The sequence below is a fragment of the Cryptomeria japonica genome, chromosome 9, assembly GCF_030272615.1.
Source record: "Cryptomeria japonica chromosome 9, Sugi_1.0, whole genome shotgun sequence".
NCBI lineage: Eukaryota > Viridiplantae > Streptophyta > Pinopsida > Cupressales > Cupressaceae > Cryptomeria > Cryptomeria japonica.
Genome location: NC_081413.1, coordinates 572,684,103 through 572,706,024, shown reverse-complemented (window position 1 = coordinate 572,706,024; position 21,922 = coordinate 572,684,103). Strand labels below are relative to the sequence as shown.

Below are 21,922 nucleotides of genomic sequence, written 5' to 3'. Positions count from 1 at the left end.
CGCGAATGTGGTAGTCTATACAAAATTATAAACGCGGATAATTCACAGGCATCTGAAACAGGCAGGGTCCTGATATGACAATGGACTACTTTGTCAAAAAAATAGCCTGTGCTAGTACCACACTTTTAAAAAAAAAAAAAAATTCACCATAATTTCTACAAGAGAAGTTCTTTCGAATTCACGCGGTGCATGAGGCTGCAAATGCCTCTACACTCATGTTCTGCTTGAACATATTTGCCAGGAACATTAGCAGCACTTAGAATGCCTTGTTTTGCGAAACTCAACTTACTTTCAAAGCTTCAGGTCGCTCGGCTTCTTCGACTCCCTCTTGATGAAATGAACTCACAAAACTGTGGTGGCGCAGCAGGGACATAATATTTTTTGCAACAGAAGTGCATGGACTATAAACAGTATGGTAGAGCCGTGTGGAAAAGAATTCGGGGGCCACGAACAAAATTTCGCAAAAATTACTCAAGCAAAGTGAGAAAATGGCTTTAATATATGTCTATGAGTGTACCTTAGGCAAAGTGAAAAAATGGCTTTAATATATATCTATAAGGGTACCATACGACAAACCAGAATATTGAGGGCTGCGAACAGCGTTGAGAAGCCGCGATTAGGGTTAGGTTTTAACAGGACTGGGAGCAGGGTGCCGCAAGTCTGGCATTCTTCTCATCTACTGCAGCTCTCCGTGATGCGCTGGCATTACGCGCTGGCATTACAAGGCTGGGCAGATTAAACAGTTTGTGTTTTAATAACTAATTTTCAAAATTCACCAGCAAAATTAAAATCAAACCAAATTACTCCACGATCTGGTTGACAGAACGTCAATACAAACTGTTAGGGCCAAGAAAGTAACATGTGGACCATGAAGATACAGAATCAATTTCAGATGTTGGTAGTAGACAAAAGCCACAGCCAGAGTCTTGGATACAAATTTACCTTTAAGGAGACTTTCTATCTTGGCGGGAACGGTCTCCAACAAAAAGATGAATAGAGGTTTAGAGAGTTGTAAGGGAGTAACTTAAAATGGAAAATAACTTGCTCTGAGATCAACGTAGGCTGGGGAATGAAATGTAAAATGAAAGACAAAATGAAATGGATTGGAAATTAGACGATAGAGAAGTATTCAGCAAAGCCCTTCCATTCATCTGCTGACCAAAATGTGATATAATGTATATATTTATCAATATGAAATGAAGATGTCTCTTCAGTTATATCTTTTAGAAAAATATTCGGCTTCTAATGTATCTAAAATATAAAATATTATATTATTACACCTAGGATTATGTATAATAGTGCGCTATAACTGCATGTCAAGAATCTTTCCTACTGAAGGTCACTTGTTAACAGCAGAGCGAAAATTCAAATTTGTTTGAACTTTGGGATGTCATATCTGTGAGTCTGTAATCTAGAAATTAGGTATGATAATAAAGAACTGACAAACGTTAAATCACCTGTTCAAAACCTCAGTTTCTAGAAACACTCTGAAGCAGGCAGATGTATAGAACCATTAAAATCACCACGGTCAATAAAAAATCCCCACAATTTACATCTGCAATGTTATAAAGATTATCACCATATTATTGAAGTTGAACATTATAATGATCCGGTGCATAGGCAGAACCTAAGCTATTTTCAGCCTAAAGTCCAATTTGTTAGGACAAACCCTTGTGGGTTGAGGAATCCATTGACAATCACTTGTTGCGATCTAGTGGGTGTGAGATGGGAATCTGACTTCTAGGCATATTATCCAGGTTCGCGTCTGGTTGGTTTTATACAGGGGTTCAATTGAGAGAGCTGTGACTCCGGGCTGTGGCTCCTGTTATCATGCTGCAAGCTAGCAGGTAATCTCCTGAAGAAAAAGAAAATTGAGAGCCTACTGCAAATTTTAAAATCCTTCACTGGAAATTTTATGAAATACAATTCTAGCTGATGCTAGAAGCCATAAGATTGCAGTTATTGCTCATGGATTTAAGGATGGACATCTCATAAAGTGCAATTTATTTGCAGGTTAGAGTTACTGGCAAATTGATATGTAGAACCCAAAATCTAGTAGCAGAGATGCAAAACAGTGTTTCTGATGGAATTGTTTCGCTGCAAAATTTTCTCAAACTCTTTGAACAGGGCTTGCTGAAAGGAACATGAATTGCCCCTCACTGTTTTAGTGATTCATGCATGCGAGGTACAAGTTTGAACTACCTATTCTAGACCTCTACATTCTAGAACAGTTCTACTAAACCAAGGCTGTTGCTTGATCTACTGCTCACCAATTTACCTAGTAAAAAGAAATAGGCAATCGATTGCGCAGCCTACCTGATATTTTTCATCTTAAAAAATGTGCAAATATGCAAAACTTCTGTGGATAAGCTCTTCCCCAATAATTATTTAGTGGCGAATACAGACTGTCCTTCAAACAAAATGGAAGAGAGATGTCACTTAATAACTAAAGAATGTTTAATAATCTCACTTTTGCTTATCCAGAAGTAGGGTTTGCCCTCCACAATTAACCTGTTGGTTAGAATAAAGCATCCAACAATTCCTACATAGCAGTTTATTTGACAGAAAGTTCAAACAAAGCATATATATCGGTACATCTCCGAGTGGGTACTCTTCATAAATCAGGAAAACCCTTCTATAGAATATATTTTTAGTGGAAGAGCCCCCTTCTATGGAACGTGTGATGAGCTTTGCATAAAAAATATTTACGTAGATTTCTAGTTAACATGATAGAATGAGTCTGGTCAAATGGGATGCCTTCAAGCGGTAAAAGTAAATAAATTTTTGAAGTTGATTCATGCCCATAATAAATTTTAAAATTGGAAAAACATAACTGTTGAGGTAATCATGCAATGGTCACAAGTGGCTCTGTTTTGCATCCATCTGGGCCTAATTTTGTAGACAGATCAAGCACGAACAACTATATAAGATTACTCACCACAAATAAGGAAGGAGAGGAAACGAGAATGCAGATTTAAATAGGTAACAAATTTGATTTCTACAAACAAATTTTAAATCTGGATAAATAAATCGTTGAGGGTATCATGTCACGGGTGCAACTGTTATTGCATCCATCCGGATATAATTTTGTAGATATATCAAGCATGAACAAATCTAAAATTACTTAACACAGAGAAGGGAGGAAGGAGAGGAAAAGACTATGCAGATTCGAATTTCTACATGCACCATTAACAGATTAGAAGACAGAAAGATCTTCCTTAATAACATAAAGAATGTTTAATAACCTCACTTCTGCTCCTCTGCATATCCAGAAGTAGGGTTTGCCCTCACCAATTAACCATTGGTTAGAATAGAGCATCTGACAATTCCTACGATAGCAGTTTATTTGACAGAAAGTTCAAACTAAGCATATATGTCAGTACATCTCAGAGTGGGTACTCTTCATAACTCATGAAAACTCTTCTATAGAATATATTTTTAGTGGAATAAAAAATAAGTTAACTGCAGCTAGTTCTTCCAAAAATATTTAATAAAGGTAGAATCAAAAACTTTGGGTAGTCGTATACAGACATATGAGATTAGGTTTACCTGTGACAAACACATTTCTAATTTTATTGACAAACTCTGCCAAGAGAAGTTAGAGAGCCCCTTCTATGGAACGTGTGATAAGCTTTGCATACATATTTTTACGTACATTTCAAGTTAACATGATAGAATGACTGGTCAAATGGGATGCATTTAAGAAGTACAACAAGATAAAAAATTTAAGTTGAGCTTAAACTCATGCCATATAAGCAATAAAATTTGAAAAATACAACTGTTGAGGGCATCATGCAATTGTCACAGGTGGCACTGTTATTACATCCACCCAGGCTCAGGCCTCCACTGGATCAGGCTCGCGACTTTGTGCACCTGTTGGGCCATGGTGCTTACGAAATGATACACATTAATAGATCTAAAAAACTATAATTTCAAGGGTGCTATCATTATCTAAGGCCTGTTCTCGAAAATGAAAATCTTAAATTTGCTGTGTTGTACAATTTACTAGCCAAAGGATCTTGCTTCCTAACAACTAGATGAAAAAGGAACTAATACATTTAAAGGTTGCCAATATGCGTCAAGAATCTGTACTATTGTAGGTCACTTGTTCAGAGAAACAAAACTAGGTATCATTCGATTAACTTATAAGTTACAATACATTCAAACTTTAGGAAATCATATTTGTGAATCTGTAATCTACAAATTGGGTCTAACGGTAAGGAACTGTAATACACTGAATCACCTGTTCAAAACCAACCCAAGCTCTAGAAAGTAGAAACAATCTGAAGCATGCATATATATAGAACCATTAAAATCGCCATGGTAAAAAAAATCCAAACAATTAATCTACAAACCCTAGGTCCAATTGAAGATTTACCTCATTCAAATACATTTTTATAAAGATTATCACCATATTATGAAAATTGTAGCTGAATATCAGAAAAACCCAGAGCATAGGCAGCACTTAAAGCTATTTTCAGCCAACAGTCCAATTGAGCAGGGTAAACCCCCTCACGGGCTGAGGGGACCGCTTGCAATCTAGTGGGTGTGAGATAGGAATCTGACCTCTGGGTTCATTACCCAGGTTCAAATCTGGTTGGATCCGCCCTCGGGGTTCGATTGATGCTGCAATCTTGCAGGTAATCTCCCAAAGGAAAAAAAATTATTGAGCTACTGCAAATTTTAAAATCGTTCGTGGGAAATTAGGAGCAGATCTTGTTTTAGGAAACCTTATTCTAGCTGGTTCCAGGAGCCACAAGTTTGCAATTGTTGCTCATGAATTTGAGGATGGAGATCTGACAAATTGCAATTGTTTTGCAGGGTAAATATAACTTACTGGTAAATTGACATATAGAACACTAAAAGCAGCAGCAGAGAGATGCTCAATGCTTCTGCTGGAATTGTTTCACTGCATAATTTTCTAAAACTCTCTGAGCAACCCCTACTAAGCAGAACACAGGTTCTGTTCACTGTTCTACTGATTCATTAATGTGAGGTACAAGTTTGAATTCCCTATTTTAGATCTTTACATTCTCGGACAGTTATACTAAACCTCAAACAATTGCGTATGTATCCATTCTTTAAAAAACTGAAAAAAATGAGGGGGTTGCTTTATCTAGTGCTGACCAATTTATCTAGTAAAAAGAGGAAGGCAATTGGTTGGCAGCCTGGCTGAATTTTTCATCTTAAAAAATAGGCAAACTTTCATTGATAAGACCTTCCCCACAGAAGCGAATCCTTCAAAATAAATGTAAGACATGAAGATCTCCCCAAAAAACAAAAGAAGGTTTAATATTCTCGTCTCTGCTGCTCTGCATATCCACAGGAGGGTTGGTTAGAACAGAGCATCCAATAATTCCTACAATAGCAGTTTATTTGACAGAAAATTCGAACTAAACATATATTAACATAGCTCAGAGTTGGCACTCTTAACAACTCAATGAAAACCCTTTGACATGATACAAATCTTTAAAAATTTCTCCGAAGCCTAATTTGCAAAATCGTTGCAGTAATGTGGATAATTTAAGCACAAAACATAACGCCGCCTGTGTCTTACACAGATACAGAGCAGGAAAGTCACGAATCCACCAGATATAAAAAAAAATATGACATAAATCTTACCGTTAATCAGATCCAGAAGAGCAAGAAAACCGCAAATCTACTAGATATAAACTGCACAGTAAAACAAATTGACTTCACAGATTTTGATCCAGAAAAGAAACAGATTAATAATCGCCAAGCAACGAATAAGCCATAAATCAAGTAAAAATAAATCAATGAACAGAAAATTCATCTGTACCCTGCACTGAATTCTAAAGATGTTGAAGGAAACAATAAACTAAGGAAGAAATCGATTCAACTTTTGGTCGTCACTAAATTTGTCTGTTTATAAAAATGATTTTTATAAATTTTAATTATCACATAATTTTTTAATAATTTATATCTAATTTGTCTTAGTGAAAATTTAAAATTTATAAAAAAGAAAGCTTCATCGATGATGGTCACATGCTATACAATCTATCAGGAATCATATTCCATTTCAAAATAATTATAACAAAAATAAATCAAAATTAACTATCTAGATTTATTTTAAAAAAATTAAATTCAACAAAAACAAAATATTTATATTACCAAAAATATATATTTCAGTGATCTAGGAATTTTAATAACAATTCTCACAAAAAAAAATTATTTTTCAAATTTTAATTTTTAATTCAAAATTGTCAGTTTAAATTTTTAATATTAACAAATTAAAAATTAAAAAAATAATAAAAATTCTCAATTTATAAAAATAATTTAAAAAAAAATTCAATATATCCACCTCTCCAAATTAACTATAATGACTGCTCTTCCTTTAATCCATAAGTTGAAAATCAAAACTTATAAATATTGTTGGCAAATAGAATGGAGGGTGATGGGAAAATCTAGATAAAAATACATTTATCATTTTTTATCAAGAGTTTCCCATACCTCCCCATTCTAATTACAGCCCAATAATTTGGCCATATTTTTTTCAATATCCCAAATTCTGCGCCGTTATCAAAGCAAAAGTGATGTATTTATAACTCGTTAAGGTGAACGTTCGATGAAATAGAGCCCTATCCGTTACCGCGTTAAGGAAACGTCCTATCTACGTTACCTATACACTATGAGAAACAGTCTTCCCTTTTTGAAACATTCTTCCCAGAAGGAGGACAATGATTATAATATATTTCTTTAATTTTTTATTTCTCTTTTTTAAGAGAAAAAGGACAACAAAATATACTTGAAGATATTTTTGAAAGGAAATGTGTTTTTGGCATTTACAGGAGCCTGCAATTTAATGCACTTAATGTTATTTAATAGTTAATAAGTATATATATTAATCAATTCTATTGGATTTTCACAATTCATGATAATTAAGTTTTTAATCATTAAGAATTTTTATCACACTTAGTCATCTAAAAATTTAAACAACACCTAAATAGAAACAATAGTAACTTAAAATTACAAAGTTAATATATGTGCCCCTGTTGACATTAAACTTTTGCAAGTTTGTGCCCAAAGAGATATAAAAAAACCCACCACCATTTAGGGTTTTTGAGTGGCCACGTGGGTGTATGCATATGCATATGACCGGTATATATATATAACTCTTTTGATTTCAAATATATTGTATAAAGTTCCAATTAGCATGTAGCTAAGGCTTTATATAGTGACATAATTAAAGGGACTATAAAAAAAACATACACAATCATAATCAGAAGACAACAAAATTATAATTATTATTTGTAGACGTATAAAAATGACCATATTCTTAAATGAATATTTAATATTCATTTTATTTATTTAAAATTCACTTAAGCCTATTTATATCATTTAATTGAAAAAATTATTTTATTTAATTAAATCCCTTATCTCTACTTTTAATTAAATTTACATTTAATTAAATAGTTCACCCCAAATAAATAAATCTAATTTATTTAAATCCCCCACTTGCAACCAAATTAAAATAAAGCAATTTATTTTAATTAAATCCTATTATTCCTCACCCACTTGCATTTTCCTACTCCCACATGCCTCCTAACCCTCTTCCTAAATTCTTCTAGAATCCCTCTAATCCTAATCAATTAACCTAAACCCTTCAATTATCCCCTTTCCCTAAATTTGAGGAGGTCACTTCTCAAATTTGGAGTAAAGTCTTCCAAAGGCATGAAAGCCTTTATGCCTTCAACAAGCTAACTTGTTGAATACCCCCCTGTAGTCACACAAATCTGTCCAGCTTAATTAAATAAATATTTGCTATTTATTTGATTAAAAATCCACTAGCCATCAGTTAATTAAATTAATATTTAATTAATTCATCCCCAAACATTCTTCTATTAATTAAATAAATTATTCAATTTATTTTAATTAATTCATTAAACCAAATACAAATCAATTAAATAAATAAAATCTATTTATTTAATTAAAATCCCCCTATTCCTCTTTTAAATAAATTAAATAAAACATTTATTTAAATCATTTTCCCCACCCCACTTGCATTTTCCTACAAATGCAACTTGCACACATTTATTGAAATAAATGAATTTTTATTTTAATAAAATCCTATTTTCCCTCACCCACCAAATCCACTTGCAAAATCTAATCCCCTTCTAGATTCTTCTAACCCCTTCCTAATTAGCCTAATCCATCCCCTAATTATTGTCACATTCCTAAGAAAAATGAAGTCACTTCTCAAAGACTCCAAAGTCTTTGAAAATCATTTAATGCTTTGTGTGTTCAACAAATTAACCCCCAAAGTCTTCCAAGACCACTAATGGCTCTTACATGACCATTTATGGCTCTTACATAACCATTTATGGTTATTTCAAACTTGTCTCCCCAAACATTTATTGTTTTGACCATATTCATCCATTTCACATTTGCACAAGAATTTATCCATTGAATAAAAGTTTTATTGTTTGAATAAAGAGTTTATTCATTCAACCAACCTTGACTTTAACTCCCAAGGTCATTTCAAGCATTTAATGTTTATTCCCTCTCCTCTCAACCTATCTCACATTGACACTTGTCATCCTGGGATTGGGTTGAAAGCCCTCACATGGATTTGAAATCATTCAATCCTGACCCTTGTTGAGATTGCTCAATCTCAACCATCCATTGTTACATTTTTCCTATAAATAGAGCCCATTTCTTCATAATCTAGATCCTGAAAACTTGTATGCATTTAAGCTATAGGCATTTTTAGAGAGCATTTAGCATAGCATAACTAAAATCTTGTCTTTTTGGTAAAATCAATCATTTTAGCATTACTAGCATAGTATTTAGCTTTTCATTTCATATTTGAAGCTTAATAGTAAATCTCAATCCTCCATAAGCATCCATAGTGCAAAAAGCTGCTGAGAGCTACACTATTTTGGAACTTGGAGAGGAGAGGAACAAGGGAGAAGGAACTAAGAGTATGTTAGGAGGTATTTGGAGATGCCTCATCATGTTTGCTTTGATAGTTAAATATGCTTGCATGCTTTTAGTGTCTCTCTTGGTATGCCTTTTTAGATTAGTTTTTGATTGACTAACACTAATGGTTTTGTGTCTTTTGTGTTATTCTATCATTGACTAACCTTGTGCCATTTAGGAGGGCATCATTTGGTGAACCCAACGTGAATCGAACAACCAAAAACATATCCTTTTTTTTAACTAACAATTTTTGCTTGTTGGAAGTGCCACACAGGTTGCACTTTAGCGCTATTGAACACGTTCTGGCGCTACCGACACTTTTTCTTTTAGCGCTATTGTTCTTACAATAGCGTTATTGTAAAAGTTTCAGCGCTTTTGAAACTGTTTTAGCGCTTTGGTAATTCTTCTGGCGCTATTGGAACACTTCTAGCGCTTTTGTCTCTCTGTCTCTCCCCTTCTTTCAGTGCTTCTGTGTGAAATAGCGCTTCTGTTTAAATGCAGAATAGCGCTATTGCAACAGAATGTTGTAAAAATCACCTTGTAACCACAAAAATGGAAATTCTTAGGCTTGTGGAAGCCCCCCTTTGACATAGATTTTACTAATGAATTGTGGTTTTTGCAGGTTAAAACTAACCCCTAAAAATCATAAACTTTTCATTTTGGTGCTTTTAAAAATTGAACAAAAACACAAAAATTGTATTGCTTTCTAGCTAGGATTCATCTTTCTTTTGGTGCTTAAAATCAACAACACAAATTTGATTTCCTTGCATCAATTCGGACCTAAAATTTACAATCCACACTTCAAAATTTTGGTGCAAATAAAATACACAATCCACTTGTTTTGATTTTTGCAAGCGATTTTACTTCATGCAAACGTGTTTTCATTAAGTTGACCAGGATTTCCGAATTCTAGATTACAAAACACATTGCTTTTGAAGTTAAAAAGAACACCATGATTGCTGGAGCAACATCTCCAAATAGTTAGATCACATTGCAATGATGGATTAAAAAGAACAAGTGAATTTTGTGTTTGGCACACTTGTGCAAAAAATCAGTCGAGTGGTCCTACTTCTAACACACACTATCCTCTCCCTTGGCTCTCGTGGTCCTAGGTGCAAGAGAAAAGTGTTAGTAACACTCAAATTTTATCTTTTTAAGAGAGGCCTGCCAAGGGATCGATACTCTTGGAAACGACTTCGAGCGATAAATCCTTCGAGCCGCTATAGAAATCAGGTGAGAGCGAAAGCTGTAGCCTTGGGTATAGTTGTTCCTATAGTGTAACTGGCCGAAAGGACAAATGGGCCCCACCACCAGTTACAAGGCTCTTAAGTGAGTCACTGCAGAATGAACTTATGTCCAAAAACATCAAACATGACTAAACACCTTTAAGTAGTAGCCCACCCGTTCTATTGATTGAGGATATTTGAGATATAATTTAGTGTAAGAGCATAGATGGTTTTGCTCCCAAGATACTCACCATACATATTTTCTTGAGTAGAAACATAGCTTTTTGAAAAGTCACTTGTGGCTTGATAAAAGTGGTGACTCCCCCATCATAGGAATCATCTATTTGTTATGCTCGTGCAAGACTTAGTATATCACATCCTTACCTGCCACAGCGGGATTCATAAGGTATGTAGTACCAAAGTCGAAGAAATATCAAGATGTGGGCTAAATTTATCACAACTGGTCATTTGACCTTAGGGATAAAAAGTGTTTGAAGTGTGTTCGTTTTAAAGACCAAGTGCAAAATTGAGCCGACTTCAGGCTTTGGAAATACACCTTAAAATACATCTAAAGGAAGGGTCATATATAAGTCCAAGGATTGGGTTGATCTAGACCCATACTCATTTGTGCCTTTTAGGCAACATTCTTGTGTTTGTGTGCTTGCTTTGTTTTCTTGTCAAAGAAAAGTCAGAAGATCAATCCCAAAAACAAAGTATTCATCCAACATTTCTCAAAACAACCAAACACATCAAAAACAAAGTGCAAACAACAAAGAGTCACAATTTTATGACCATTCTTCACATCTTGCGAAAGAAGAAGCGTCATCAGAATATTAACTTGAAAAGAAGGTCATTAAGCTCAAAGGCTTTGATCAAAAGGAGGAAATTCTTCTATATAAATAGACAAATCTTTGTCTCACATAGAGTCTTTCTACATCGCATGCGTCTTTACCTTCAAGGCAAAACGAACGAGTTTGATTCAAAATCATTGAACCGCAGAGCTTTTATGCAATATAGAGCTTTGAGTTATCACAAAAATCAAGGAGGAAAGATTAATCCCAACTTCTTCCCAAACGTCTGTATCACATACAACACAACTCGAGAAATACCACCAACACCCGAAAGGGAAGAGGTAGAGTTTGTCCCATTTGTAACACAAAGTTTTTATTGAAAGCTGAAAACAAAACATCCATCATCTCACGCATTCATCATCACTTCATCATCAATCCGTCCCAACTCTCAAAACATTAAGAGTTTCTTGTCCCAAGATCCCTTTTTAGATATTGCTTGAATCAAAAAAACATCACATCACTTTTTAGATTGTTTCTACATCTAGGATAAAGCTCGTCTTAAGAGACACATCTACGCAGGTTAAAACTAGTTCATGAGTGAATCCTCTCATTGCTAGGTAGTCAAAATCTGTAACACATCTCAGATTTCTCTACACCTTATCACATCCAAACTTATCAAACAAGCAAGCAATCCAAAGAAGGAATTTTGGTTACATCTACCTTAAAAGTGCTAGAGATCCACAAACAACACAATTCATCAAACATCAATCTTTCATTTCATCAACAAATCAACTTCAACACAAACTTGCAAACAAAATGGCTCAAACCCAATCCCAATCAAGGCAACGTGAAATAGAAAGACAATTAGAAGAAGAGGAAAATCTCAATGAATTTCAAGAAGCACTTGGAGGAAATGCAGATGACGAAAACCCAAGTACTCCCACTCCTGCAACAATCGAAAGGGCTCAGCATAACCCTCTCTTTAATAGATTGTTTGATGAAATACTCAGGAGCAATGCGGATGCTCACTTCTTAAGACTCGCTCAAGAAGGAGCAAAACTCCCCTCTGACTTTGATCTTGCCCAATTAAGACAAGCATCAGAAAGACAAAGTCTCCATGAAGAGGAAAGAGGTAGAGATCCCATCAGATATAACATTCCTTGAGGTAACCCACCACCTCCTCCTCCAAATGAAATGGCGATGTTGCGGCAACAAGTCGAGAATCTCGCCCAACAACTTCATAGTGGTGTCAAGACTAACCAATTCTCACTCAATGACATCTGTCCCTGTCCTTTTGATAGGAATCTTTACATGCCACCATTTCCACGAGGATTCGAAACACCCAAATTTGAAAAATATAGAGGAAAGGGGGATCCCCGCGATCATGTCCGAGAATTTCATTCCGCTTGTCTCGAAGTAGCATATGAAGACACATACCTAATGTGCCTTTTTCCCCAAAGCTTGGGAGGAACAACCACATCATGGTTTTCCCGACTACCAGGTGGCATTAGAACATTTGAGGAACTCATCCAGAAGTTCCTAGCTCATTATTCTCATAACATTGAACGCGACATCACCATGGCTGATTTGTGCAACACCAAACAAAAACCAGGTGAACTATTCTCAGTATTCCTACAACGATGGCGCCAAATGTCTAGCAGACATTCTTTTCAGTTACCTGAACAAGAACTAGTGGAAATATTCATTTCCAACTTAAACAAAGAAATGGAATTTCACCTAGATGTCAAAGACACAGACTCTTTTAATGATATGATCACCAAGGGTTTGAAATGTGAAAGGGCACTCATCAAAAAAGGACTCATCAAAATCTTTAATGAACCAAAAGATGGTCCTCGCCCACGCTTCAATAGCGATAAACCAAACTTCTGGAATAAAAACAAGAATATCGTCAACGAAGGGGTTGTGGATGCCCGGACTATCCAAAATGCACAACCTGTGGTTTGGTTTGCCGGACAAAATCCTCCCCCCCAGAATAACACAAATGTTCCTTCAAATCAAGGTCGCATCACATCTCACGATGAACCAAGACCTCATCAACAAAAATAGAAACGCACATACACTCCCTTAGGGGAACCCATTGAAACAGTATTGCGATAACTCATTTCTCAAAATTTGGTCACTCTACCTAAACTATCAAACTATGAGCCTCAGGTCAAACCGGCATGGTGGAGAGATACTGAACACTGTGAATTCCACCAAGGAAGAGGACACAAGACAAGTAATTGTCACCGATTGAAAGATCTAATTCAGGATCTTATTGATCGAGGAGAAATTGAAATTGAAGGACATGACCCAAAAACAACTAATAATGATCATCAGATGTTCAAGAATCCACTTCCATCACAGGATCAAAGGGGTCCTTCTACTTCCAGGCGAGGCACTGATACCACAGATTATACACAGGCTGCGTATAACTACACTGTAAATCACCTGTATGATGCCAGTGAACAAGTTGCAACTATAACCTTCAAAAACCCCACCTCCAATTGCAATGTTGCTACGCGTCGCGGCAAGGTCACCATTAAGGCAGCTCCACAAGGTACCACCTCCATCCCAAAGCAGTACAATCTTGTGGAACAATTAGACAAAACGCCTGCGCTTATATCCATTTTAGAGCTATTGCGCCTATCAACCTCTCATAAAACTATCTTGGATCAAGCACTCCAAGAGGCGTCAGTTCCTGCAAATCTGAATACAGACCAATTTCAAACCATGGTTGGAAGTCTCAAGTCATCACCTTGTCTCACTTTTTCTAAAAGCGACAACTCTTCCTTCCAGCAACCACATAACGCTTCACTACACATTGAAGGCTTTATCAATCAGAATAGAATCAAGCGAGTCTTGATAGATAATGGAGCAGGCCTGAATATTTGCACACTACAATTGGTCACAGCATTGGGCTATGCAGTAGAATCAGTGGATCCTCGTCAGAAGATCACGATCAAAGCCTATGACGATGCGGAGCGGTCATCCAAAGGAGCAGTGGTACTACCAATCCGAGTGGGCCCTGTGGTAAAGCACATCATTTGTCAGGTTTTGGACCTTCCTCTGCCATATAATCTATTATTAGGGAGACCTTGGATACATGCCATGCAAGCCATTCCATCTACTTACCATCAATGTATCAAGTTCCCACATAATGGTGCAGAGATCACAATCCTGGGTGATGCAAATCCTTTTGCATATTGCCATAATATCAACCATCAACCAGAGATTACCGTTCCTAATAATAGAGAAGTCATTCCTCCACATCATATATAAGTCCCGCCTCTCTTGCCAGTTCAAACACCACTATACCAAAGCAAGAAAAGCTTAAGATGAAGGTAGCAGAGGACGGTCCTGGGGAATACAACTTGAGTCAACTCTTTTGTGTGGGACAAATGCCCACTTCTCCTAAAACACATGGTAAACCACAGCAGGTACTCCAGCAACCACTAATCATGCCAGCATGTGCTTTGATGCCTTTCGTCCTTGGAAAGAGTCAAGAGGAAGGGACACAAGATGAAGACCTAGCGGAATGGATTTATAAGGATCCCGTCACCACTGATATACCGCGAGTTACACTTCCTACGGATCAGTATGGTAAAGGCCTCCTCATTATGCAAAGAATGGGGTATGATGGTCAGAGTGCTTTGGGATATTGCAAACAAGGACAACATGAACCTCTGCTGCCGAAATTCAAGCCCAAAGGTAATACAGGCCTAGGCTTTAAGAAAGAAATATTTCCTAAACTCAAATTTAAAGGACAACCCAGCAAACCATTATGCCAGCCTATGGCAAAGAGGACACCTTTTATTATCAAAGCAGCATCAAGCACTATCCCCACTGCCCCATCGAGGCTCACAACCCCAACTCAACCATCTACAATACCAAACATCCCACCAATCGAACCAGTAATCTCATCCGCAGCAGCCATCACATCAATAACCCTAGTGGCAGCAACAACTATATCAAAACCCGCAGCAGCATCTATGGCACCAGCAGTTCTAGCTGAAGCAACTGAGTCAATATTACCGATACTCCTTGTACCAGATTCTTTAATCCCCATCAACCTTCCTGCAGCACCAATCATTACAAAAGTACATCAACCAATCACGCCTGCAGTGTTTAACTCCAAGGACGTTCCAGTATGGTATAGTAATCGGATGTTGGAAAGTGATTCAGAGACTGACTCACATGAGTGGGAATTTGATTCAGTACAACTTAATACTTCAGATGAGGAAGACACATCATCACCTCTGCCACACAAAGACATCCCTGCTTATGGAGAAGCATAAATAAAGACCACTTGGGTTCCTGAGCTGGAAACATCTTCCACAGACCCTACGTCTCATCCTACGCCTGATTCTGACAGGGAGGGTACCATTAACGACCTTCACCATAACGTCTTGACCCTCACTAATACATCCAACGCACTTAACCTAATCGATGAAGTAATGCCCATTATCCACCCTAAACTTATCGAATGGAACCAACCAAATCCCCCATGTCTTGACTTCTTCCAAAACGATGAGGCCATCATTGACTTTTTGGAACTAAGGGATAATCTACCAAGCGGGGATCACAAAGCTGGATTCGCCATTGACCTTAATAGCGCAGCATACTTCGGGGCGGATGCCAAACCTTTCAGCTGCAAAAATATAACATTAAAACATGGATCTTCCAGTGAAAACCACACTGTGGCACTGTTTGATCCAACAAAAGTAAAAAGAAAGAGCGTATCCAAGGGTGAAAACCTCTCTGAGGCGCCTAAGGATGAAGGGTTTGACATTCTCCCTGCTAATGTACAACAGGAACGATCAACAATTCTCATTGAGGAGACCAAAGAATACAATGTGGGGACTCCTGAAAATCCTCATATCATACATCTGGCATCTCTTCTCACTCCAAAGGAACAGCCTAAATTTACGGAGTTCTTTCAACAACGTTAAATCAACTTTGCATGGTCATATGCAGACATGCCTGGGCTTGATCCTGATTTAGTCATGCATCACCTCACTGTAGCAGAAGGAACCAAACCTGTCAAGCAGAAGCTTCGTAAGATGCATCCCCAGATTGCAGTGTTAGTCAAAATAGAACTCAAGAAACTCCTAGATGTTGGTTTCATTAGGCCAATTGATTATGCAGAATGGATCTCCAACATTGTGCCTGTCAGCAAACCAAAAGGGGGCATCCGCATTTGTACCGACTTCAGAGATCTGAATAAGGCATGTCCTAAGGATGACTTCCCCCTACCAAATATCGACATCATAGTGGATCTGATAGCAGGACATGCCATGCTTTCACTCATGGATGGTTTTTCAGGATACAATCAGATAAAGATCACATCAGAGGATCAACATAAGACGGCCTTCACATGTCCATGGGGCACATATTACTGGAATGTAATGCCTTTCGGTCTAAAGAATGCAGGAGCAACCTATCAAAGAGCAATGACCACCATCTTCCATGACATGATGCATACTATGATGGAAGATTATGTTGATGACTTACTAGCAAAATCACTCACCAGAGAAGGGCATCTCCACATCTTAGATAAAATCTTTGATAGACTGGAACAATACCATGTTCGACTCAACCCAAAGAAATGTCTTTGGAGTGGCCTCCGAGAAGCTTCTAGGATACGTTGTCTCAAGCAAAGGTATTGAGGTCGACCAAGCAAAGGTATTGAGGTAAAAGCAATCATGGACATGCCACCTCCAAAGAATATCAGTCAGCTAAGGACATTACAAGGGCGGCTTCAATCCATCCGAAGATTCATTGCACAATTGGCTGATAAGTGTCACCCATTCACACACCTACTACACAAGAACATCTGCTTTCAATGGGATGCCAGATGCCAGCAAGCATTTCAGACGCTTAAAGATTATCTCATGAATCCACCATTGCTGATGCCACCAAATCCAAGTAGACCGTTGTTACTCTATATCTCAGCAACAAGTACAACATTGGGTGTACTACTGGCCCAACATAATACAGAAGGAAAAGAGTGTGCTATTTACTACATCTCTCACACACTGGTGGGCTATGAACTCAATTACACACCTATTGAGCGAGCTTGCCTAGCAGTAATCCTAGCAGCCACTAAACTAAGGCACTATCTATTAACACACAAGGTACAACTCATTGCAAAGATCGATCCACTCAAGTATTTACTTAGCAAAGCAGCATTGACAGGTCGCTTGGCCAAATGGGTGATGATTCTAAGTGAATTTGACATCGAGTATGTAGACCGTAAAGCTATCAAAGGTCAAGTTATTGCAAATCAGTTGGCCGATGCACCCCTCATAGGCGATCATCCTCTCATTTCCAATTTTCCAGATGAAGAGATATTCATGATCACAACAACACAACCATGGAAATTATACTTTGATGGTTCATACACTAGGCACGGCTTGGGGGTAGGCATTTTGTTTATCACACCTCAAGGTGACAGCATCCCGAAGTCTTACAGGCTCACATTTCCATGCACAAACAACATAGCAGAGTATGAGGCCTTGATCACAGGACTCAAGCTAGTCATACAATGGAAATTACAAGAACTACAAGTATATGGTGACTCACAACTGGTCATTCGACAAGCAACCGATGAATATTAGACCGAGGATGATAAACTCATGCCATATAAGCAAATGGTGGACAGTCTAAAGACATCATTTACTACTATCACTTTTGAGCAGATACCAAGAGATCAAAATCGAGCTACTGACGCTATGGCTACCATCGCATCTCTCCTAGATCTTCCACATAATTCAACACGCTATGAGTTCTTGGTAGAACAGCTTTGGATTCCCGCTTATGATATGCCCGAATCCGAAATGATATGTCGCCTTGTCAGTTCTGAATCCCCATGGTATGGTGAGTTCTACACCTATCTCCACGATCACACCCTTCCTCCCAACCAATCAAATAACCAACGTAAAACCTTTATTCGCCAAACTGCTCGATATACCATTATTGCTAAAACCCTATACTGAAGCAGTCTTGATGGTACTCTCCTTCGATGTCTGGAACAAGGTGAGATAACAAAGGTTTTGGAAGAGGTACATGAAGGAATTTGTGGGACTCACTCAAGTGGTCCATCACTAGCCAAGAAGATCATGCGAGCTGGATACTATTGGCCATCTATGGAAAAGGATTCCTACTACTTTGTCAAAAAATGTAAGAAATGTCAAGTTCACGGTGACCTGATACATGCACCAGCTCAGGAACTGCAACCAATCACAATACCATGGCCTTTTTGTCAATGGGGCCTTGACCTTGTGGGTAAGATTCATCCATCTTCATCCAATGGCCATAAATTTATCATTACCGCTACTGAATATTTCACAAAGTGGATCGAAGCTATTCCACTCACCCAAGTCACCGGCAAGCAAATCGCCTCATTCATCCTCAACTACATCATCTGCCAGTATGGTGTGCCCATGTCCATCATCACAGATAACGGTCTCCCTTTTAAAAATCAAGATGTCCGCGAACTTTGTAAGAAATTTCATATCCAACATCGCTTTTCCACTCCCTATTACCCACAAGGCAATGGTCAGGCTGAAGCATCCAATAAAAACATATTAAGAATCCTCAAGAAGACAGTCAATGATGTCGGCCATGATTGGCATGTTCAATTGAATCCAGCGCTATGGGCATATCGAACTAGCATTCGAACCCCTACAGGTGCAACTCCTTATTCATTGGTCTATGGTGCTGAAGCTATCTTACCTATTGAGGTTGAGATACCATCCTTACGGGTTTCCTTGCACAATCTCATCGATGATGAAGCATACAGAGTCTCACGCCTTCAGGACTTAGAGTTACTTGATGAGAAGCGACAAGCTGCATACAACCATCTCAAAGCCTATCAGCAGCGCATGAGTAGAAGCTACAATCACCGAGTTAGATCTCGTACATTTGAGGTAGGTGATCTTGTTCTATGAGAGAATCCTCGCAACCAACCAAACAGAGAACATCAGGGCAAGTTTGAATCAAACTGGCTGGGCTCATATGTTGTCACTGTTGTATTTGGGTCTGGGGCATATCAGTTGGCTACTTTAGAAGGAGAACCATTAGCAGATCCGATCAATAGCATGCACCTCAAACGGTTTTATACCTAAGCTGAACAGAGCATCAGGCTCCCCTGCATATCAGAAAATACCAAAAACATTCAGAAAAATGTCCTGAAGAAATACAAAAACATTCAAAAAGTAAAGAAAAATCATGCATCCAAATGGTGAGCAACCACTCCAGTGGCACCTTGGGTAAGTGCGATGGTGAAAACCTGGCAAACAGGCGCCACTTGTAAAGACAATGGCTCCAGTATCTTTCAGGCTCGTTGCGATCACATTCATACACACATCCATCCATCCATCCAACCATGGCTTGTTATTTGATCTGCAATTAAGAAAGTACTCCATGTGTCTTGCATTCCACCTTTTCATAGTCAGGTCTAAAACTGGGGGAAATGCCCTTAACCTATTGATGGAAGTGGACTCTACATTGTCTTATGCATCATTACGTTCTTCATTTGAGCAATCATCATAATACCAAAAACATTCAAAAATGATCATCAAAATACCAAAAACATTCAAAAATGATCATCAAAATACCAAAAACATTCAAAAATGACTCACAAAATCTAAAAACATCACAAAACCATTAAAAAATCATACAAAAACATGGCAACACATTGTACATACTCATCCAAGCAGATACAAAACAAACATTGAACAAAATACTCACATAATGACCATTTATCAAGCAACCCACACAATCAACATCAACACTCAAAACTGTCTTAAATAAGGATGCATCCTTCCTTACCAAAACAAAGACAAGATGACATTTTCTTTGACAAGAAAATTATGCTACACTATCAAATACTTGGTTAATTTGTGAGTACAATCCTTTGTTTATCTGTATCGGGATCTTTCAAGATTGTTTTGTATCATCTGCACATTAATTCCGATGAAGTTCTGGGGCATGTACTAATGGTGTCTACGTGATCTTATGCCAAATGCAGTCATAGATCACTACGGCTTGCTGACTACAGCGTATACCTTGACCGTATGCACATGAACCATTACCAAGGATCCTTATTCTTTATTCTTTATGTATATACTGTTTGTTTGCAGGTACAATGCTCATCCTTTGGTTCCTCTTCATCCAAATTGGATAAAGGTTTTTATCTCTTAAGTACGGTATGCACTTGTTTCAGGATCTGATCAACCTAAGATCAAGGAGGACGATCCAAGTCATGCATGAACAGAGATAATCCTTGTCTGTTCCGCAAGCAATACTCTGGTCGACTTCACCCTTATATCAAGTCGTTTGTATTAACTTGCTATATTAAAATCCATGAAAGAAATACTCAGGTCATCTTGAATCATTATGTCAAGATGCTTGTATTCTCTTCCAACATTTTAAAGCTCAATGATGAAAATAGAGCACTATGGATCATCATTTCATCTCATCTGTTTATACATTGCATTCCGTTGCATATCACCCATCCATTCACTCATTCATATATAGGCTTTTATATGCCAAATGAGAAAATTAAGCTGGTCTTGGATACAATCACGATCGAGTACTCTGATACATCATCAATGCATCATGCAAAGTCTTACAAAACCTTGCATTCCTCATACTCATATCATCCTTACATTTAGTTGAATCTTGCATTAAACATTTAGTTGCATCTTGCATTAAACACTTAGTTGCATCTTGCATTCAGTACATTCACGTCATTTTAACTTCACATTACATATAGTTCATTTTTAACATTAGTTTTCCTTAAATCATTTGCATCATTGCATCAATCATCAATAATTCGATTCATTCATGGGATCAAATTGTCTTTGATTGTTTTCAACTCATTTATTAGGCATTCATTTCGTGTCAAAACAATCCATTATCATCTTATCATCTTTTATCATTTATTATTGCATACATTCATTTATCCATTTAGTAAAAAAGTGCATTCATTCATCCATTAACTAAGTCTCTTATTACGCTCATTTATGATTCATTCACATTGCATCCATTCTCCTCTTTTTAATTGCATTCAGGTGCAATTATTAAAAACATAAGTTATAGTATCATCCCATTATCATTTGTACTTAAAATCATATTTAAGCATTTAGAATCATAACTCCATTTGTTTACACAAACATTGGTTCATCAACATTTTATATCCATTACACATATTGCATTCATTTAACACATTATCAAATAAGCATTTGTACTTAACATTTGGTTTATCCAGATTACATTCATCTAAAAAAACATCTAGATGCATATCCATACATAAAAACATTCATTCAACCATTGCATTAACATCATCACATAAATCATCTCATCATTATATCAAAATAGGAAACACCAAAAATCATGTTCATAAATCAACACAAGCATACATCATCATCATGGCATTACATATATAAAGCATTGCATTTAAAAATCAAACAAATCATACATATATAAACCTGCATTCATATGTCAGTATCATCATCAAAAACATGCATATAAGAAACATCTCATCACAATACATACATCCATCTAAAGCAATCACTCATCATCCTGCATAAACATCCATACATAAATCAAATGCATATCATCAAAATATGGGATCTCCTCATATATATCATCTCATATATCAGAGTACAATGAAGTCTACAAAATCGGCTATCAAGAGCCATCCAAGATACAATCCAAAAATAAATACAAATACATAGATGCATGAATGCTCTCTCAAATACCGCTCTGGCCAAATGTTGTCCCAACACCTCCCCTTGCTCCACCACTGGTGCCTACACCACCTGATCCATCTCTCTGTGGAGGCCTCATCGAACCCTCACTCCCTCCTGCATCCCCTGATCTCTCTCGCCTCAAAGGACCCATCACACCCCCACTGCTCTGCATCCTCTGTGATCGCTCTGATCTTGCCTGCTGCAT

The 21,922-nt window shown here is 37.3% G+C and overlaps 1 long non-coding RNA gene across 1 annotated transcript; it reads right to left on the bottom strand.

The window, feature by feature from the left end:
* Positions 1–3,719: 3,719 nt before the first annotated feature.
* LOC131062884 (uncharacterized) lies at positions 3,720–5,858 on the bottom strand. Its single transcript, XR_009110977.2, has 2 exons — positions 5,623–5,858; positions 3,720–5,312 (listed from the first exon to the last, which is right to left on the bottom strand). It is a non-coding gene; the product is annotated as an uncharacterized LOC131062884 (long non-coding RNA).
* Positions 5,859–21,922: the final 16,064 nt, after the last annotated feature.